Source organism: Coregonus clupeaformis, chromosome 16 (assembly GCF_020615455.1).
Source record: "Coregonus clupeaformis isolate EN_2021a chromosome 16, ASM2061545v1, whole genome shotgun sequence".
Taxonomy (NCBI): domain Eukaryota; kingdom Metazoa; phylum Chordata; class Actinopteri; order Salmoniformes; family Salmonidae; genus Coregonus; species Coregonus clupeaformis.
In genome coordinates, this window is record NC_059207.1 from 34,497,354 (window position 1) to 34,503,345 (window position 5,992).

Here is a 5,992-nt window from a genome sequence, read left to right on the forward strand (position 1 = left end):
ATGATCAGTCTATAATTTGGATGGTAGGTTTATTTGAGCAGTGAGAGACAGAATAACAACAAAAAAATCCAGAAAAACGCATGTGCTCCTGTAAGTCGCTCTGGATAAGAGCGTCTGCTAAATGACTAAAATGTAAAATGTAAATGTAATGTCAAAAATGTTATAAATTGCTTTGCATTTTAATGAGGGAAATAAGTATTTGACCCCTCTGCAAAACATGACTTAGTACTTGGTGGCAAAACCCTTGTTGGCAATCACAGAGGTCAGACGTTTCTTGTAGTTGGCCACCAGGTTTGCACACAACTCAGGAGGGATTTTGTTCCACTCCTCTTTGCAGATCTTCTCCAAGTCATTAAGGTTTCGAGGCTGACGTTTGGCAACTCAAACCTTCAGCTACCTCCACAGATTTTCTATGGGATTAAGGTCTGGAGACTGGCTAGGCCACTTCAGGACCTTAATGTGCTTCTTCTTGAGCCACTCCTTTGTTGCCTTGGCCGTGTGTTTTGGGTCATTGTCATGCTGGAATACCCATCCACGACCCATTTTCAATGCCCTGGCTGAGGGAAGGAGGTTCTCACCCAAGATTTGACGGTACATGGCCCCGTCCATCGTCCCTTTGATGCGGTGAAGTTGTCCTGTACCCTTAGCAGAAAAACACCCCCAAAGCACAATGTTTCCACCATGTTTGACGGTGGGGATGGTGTTCTTGGGGTCATAGGCAGCATTCCTCCTCCTCCAAACACGGCGAGTTGAGTTGACGCCAAAGAGCTCTATTCTGGTCTCATCTGACCACAACACTTTCACCCAGTTCTCCTCTGAATCATTCAGATGTTCATTGGCAAACTTCAGACGGGCCTGTATATGTGCTTTCTTGAGCAGGGGGACCTTGCGGGCTCTGCAGGATTTCAGTCCTTCACGGCGTAGTGTGTTACCAATTGTTTTCTTGGTGACTATGGTCCCAGCTGCCTTGAGATCATTGACAAGATCCTCCTGTGTAGTTTTCGGCTGATTCCTCACCGTTCTCATGATCATTGCAACTCCACGAGGTGAGATCTTGCATGGAGCCCCAGGCCAAGGGAAATTGACAGTTATTTTGTGTTTCTTCCATTTGCGAATAATCGCACCAACTGTTGTCACCTTCTCACCAAGCTGCTTGGCGATGATCTTGTAGCCCATTCCAGCCTTGTGTATGTCTACAATCTTGTCCCTGACATCCTTGGAGAGCTCTTTGGTCTTGGCCATGGTGGAGAGTTTGGAATCTGATTGATTGATTGCTTCTGTGGACAGGTGTCTTTTATACAGGTAACAAACTGAGATTAGGAGCACTCCCTTTAAGAGTGTGCTCCTAATCTCAGCTTGTTACCTGTATAAAAGACACCTGCGAGCCAGAAATCTTTCTGATTGAGAGGGGGTCAAATACTTATTTCCCTCATTAAAATGCAAATCAATTTATAACATTTTTGACATGCGTTTTTCTGGATTTTTGTTGTTGTTATTCTGTCTCTCACTGTTCAAATAAACCTACCATTAAAATTATAGACTGATCATGTCTTTGTCAGTGGGCAAACGTACAAAATCAGCAGGGGATCAAATGCTTTTTTCCCTCACTGTATACTGAGATCATGGGACAGATCATGTGACACTTAGATTGCGCACAGGTGGACTTTATTTAACTAATTATGAGACTTCTGAAGGTAATTGGTTGCACCAGATCTTATTTAGGGGCTTCATAGCAAAGGGGGTGAATACATATGCACGCACCACTTTTGCGATATTAATTTTGTATTATCTTTTGAAACTTTATTTTTTTAATTTCACTTCACCAATTTGGACTATTTTGTGTATGTCCATTACATGAAATCCAAATAAAAATCAATTTAAATTACAGGTTGTAATGCAACAAAATAGGAAAAACACCAAGGGGAATTAATATTTTTGCAAGGCACTCTATATAGAACACAGGAAAATCACATTTTGAACTGCACTGGGCCTTTAAGCATTGTATTCATGTGTAATATATAGGAGTTATGTTAAAGTAGAGCTTGGGTTTTATTTTCTTTCTGTTGTGAAGAATGTACATTCTCAGTGACTGATGGGGTTTTGAAATGAACTTGCCTACATAATCTCAATTAACACTTACTTCTGCCTCCCACCCTTATCTACCGTGAAGCTACTTTCTGAGCTGTGTAAAGACTGAGGCCACTGCCATCGACACCTCACGATAGCTGTGGTTTAAGCAGCATTGTGTGCTTTTAATTTGTTTACTTACTAATTCTTTGTTGTAACATTGTTAAAACGTGATATCATACCGGGCCATGGATGTGAAAGATATGCCTTGTTCCCTAGCTGCTGAATCTATTAATACTTCCATGAAGGCTTCTCATCTACTGTGGGAATTATCATGCCAAATACACTCCAGAAAGTGAGGGGGCCTGAAGGAGAGAATTAAAGTGCAGCTGAAGAGTTAGACTGATTCCCTGCTAGGCTGCAGTGCAAGCCTAGTGGAAATCCCTGGCCATCGCCTTCCTCAAACTCCTGTTTGGTTCTCTCACCCCTTTATACATTGCTGTACCAAGGGTATATACTTTTAGATCAAATCTGTCCAATATTGACCAATAAAAACCCAAGGATGAAGACCGCAAACTTGTGCAAGTTTAATTTATGTAAAATGAGCTAAGAGCTCTGTCAATGCAAGCCATTCTTTTCAGTACTAATTAGTATACAATAAATCACACTTGGCTTGTTGGAAAGAGTGGCCTTGGTGAACTCTGGAACCCATAAAAAGAAGGATTCCATCAGCATTCAAAGCATGAAGCTTGCGTTCAGTTAAGGAAGGTTGCCAGGTGTGGGTTAGTTGACCGTACCTTTTATCCTGTACCAGGTTCCTTTCAATATTTTGTTGGCTGCCTGACCGCTTTTGCTTGGTGTGTTATTGATGGGATATTTGGTGTTCCTTCATACAGTATGTTCAATGAGACCCTTTCCAGAACATGTCTAATACTCAGGGAGCCAAGTCCCCTTTTGTGTGTGGTCTTCATCTATGATCTGTGTCTTCCTTTCTAAGCAAGAAGGAGAGGATGCAGTCCAGTTTGCCAATTGTGTGTTACATGAAAACACTTGGATAGGCTTGTTGAAAAGAGTGGCCTTTGTGACCTCTGGAACCCCTAAGAATCAGCATTCCATCAACATTCAAACCATGAAGTTGGCATTCCAGTAAGGAAGGTTGCCAGCATTGGGCCTGCTGGCCGGGTGAGGGTGTGTTGCTTTAATAATGGTTGATTGGGTTGAATAAATACTTTTTTTGTGGGGATCTGAATGGTTGATGGGGTTGTGCTAACCCTTGGCTTACTGAACAATATTATGTGCCCAGTTGTCCACTGCGGGCAGAGTGCCTACCTACTGTTAATTAATTTATAGTGCTGTGGGCCAGTAGTGCAGTGTAAGTTGTGAGGGTTGAAAACCTTCCTTTTGAGGGTTATATATTCTATATCTGACCATGCACTCAGGTATGTGTTGTTCAGCCAGGACTCCTTTCAGCCAGGGTAAACTATTGCCAGTAATTTTACTGAGTACCCAGCCTGCATCCCAACAGTGAGGAACTGCCTCAGTAGCCTTTCAGGGGAATTTCCCTTTTAGGTGGCATTGTTTACACTGCTGATGGACAGGGCAACATAATGCTCTGCCTGGCTTCAAATAAATGTATTGACAAGGCTGGACAAAGCACACAATGTGCATAGTCTCCTGAGTGGCGCAGTGGTCTAAGGCACTGCATCGCAGTGCTAACTGTGCCACTAGAGATCCTGGTTCGAAACCAGGTTCTGTCGCAGCCGGCCGCGACCGGGAGACTCATGGGCGGCGCACAATTGGCCCAGGGTAGGGGAGGGAATGGCCGGCAGGGATGTAGCTCAGTTGATAGAGCATGGCGTTTGCAACGCCAGGGTTGTGGGTTCGATTCCCACGGGGGCCCAATATAAAAAAATATATGTATTCACTAACTGTAAGTCGCTCTGGATAAGAGCGTCTGCTAAATGACGTAAATGTAAATGTGCAGAGGAGCAATGGGAAGCAGTGTGCAAACCTGAAAGGTTGGTTGTGTAAACCATGCCATGGTTTAGCAACTCGCAGCAAGCAATATTGAGGGTCTTGGGCCTCTGCCCCCTTTCTGTGCTTTACTCTGAACTATCTTTACTCTTTCAATGCAGATTCAGACTGAGGCTAGTTCAAGACCAAAATAATGGTTGCAACCCGCCTTGGAAGCAAATGACATGGTAAGGACAGTGGCGGGCATACCATTAGGCAGAAGAGGCAATTGCCTCAGGCCTTGTATCAAAGGGGTCTCGTGAGCTGGGCATAATAAGAAATAATACTAGTAATAATTTTATTATTTCTCAGCAGCAGCTAAATCTGCAAGAAGCTTCAAAGTTGCAAAGGAAATGGGGAGGGAGGGGGGTTTTGCCTGGGCGCTGTACCCAGGTTAATGAGGCCACATTGTTGACACAAAAGGCCTCCAAAAAAGTAAATGAATCCATACAGCTGAATAATAATTCATAATAGATCAATTATTTATTTCCTTACATATACATATATTTCATATCAATATTAATACAATCCAAGTTTTTCTCATAATAGTAGAAACAAGTAAGCAAAAATAAAGATTAAAAATGACCTAATGCATTTAGTAAAAAGACAGGTGCTGCTGATAATACTGCCATCGTCATTGGGGCAGAGGACATGTATATGTAGCCCATATATCCGATGCTGTCTGGCCAAAAAGAGTAAGGCATGTCATACTCCTTTTGGCCAGACAGCATCAGATACATGGGCTACATATAAATTACATAGAGAGACAGAGGGGTGCTGTTTCGCTCGCTCGGATGCTTTTTCTGGTGAGAGAGTTTCAGCCACTTGCAAATTGAAGTGGCTGTTGGGGTGCTGGATTCATGGGATGCTAGAATTATTTTGGATGAATGTGTGAAGGTAACCTACTGTTGAAGGAATTTGTTTGACACAGATGAAAACATCAAGACAGTGTCATTAAAATGTATTACATTTTTACAGTTAAATTAAGTATTTACTATAAAATAAGGTCTGACCTGATTTTTCAACAGCTCACCATAAGTGGTGTGTAGTTTGTCCTGTTATCAAGTAACATAGTAAGCTGTGAGGTCAGTGAAAAGCTGAGTGTGGAGTCAGAATTATGATCTTTCACAATATCAGTGTATCACTAAAGATGTGGCTGTTCTAGTGCAGAACTATCAATGTAGTGTCTGCTCAAAGATCATAGCATAGTGTAAAACATATTTCTGTCTTGTCAAGCATGGTGACAGAGTGGTGGGCACACTCCAAATGGAGCAGGTCACGAATAAAGGATGGTGAGATGGGGTCAATCCAATTAAATCACACCACACTGCTCTTTTGTTTCCATCATTGAAATGAGTCAACCAGTTATGTTTTACAACAGCAGTGTCTGAGCTTGATGGAGTAGTTAATCAGAACTGTGCCTGGTCTTTTTTCTTGTGTTCTTTGAACATTTTGCCTAGAGCAAACTGTTGCCAGCCCACTGACAATAACAGATTGCACATGATACACAATCTCTATATAAATGAATAGGCTACATGTATTTAAAAAAAATATATGTAGTTTATGTTCTATTATTTGTGAAGTAGCCTAATATCTGGTATTTGACAGGCCAACAGCTTTCAGGCCCAACCATTCATAATCATTTCCCCCCAGTCTCAGACTAGTCACAGAGATGTGGGCTATAATTAGAAGGTATAACCTCTAGTTGGCTACACAACCATAGACTGTATATAAATGCTACTAGCCTATATTTTTCGGAGTTTGGATGTTTTGAGGTCTGGATTAGGCGCCTGTGGTTTTTCATAGTAAGAGGTAGGTTTATTTGTAAAATTAAATAGAAATACCGGGGGAAAAAAAACTGAGCACCGTGGGCGGAGCTCCGGAGTTCATGACACAACATTGACAACAAGAT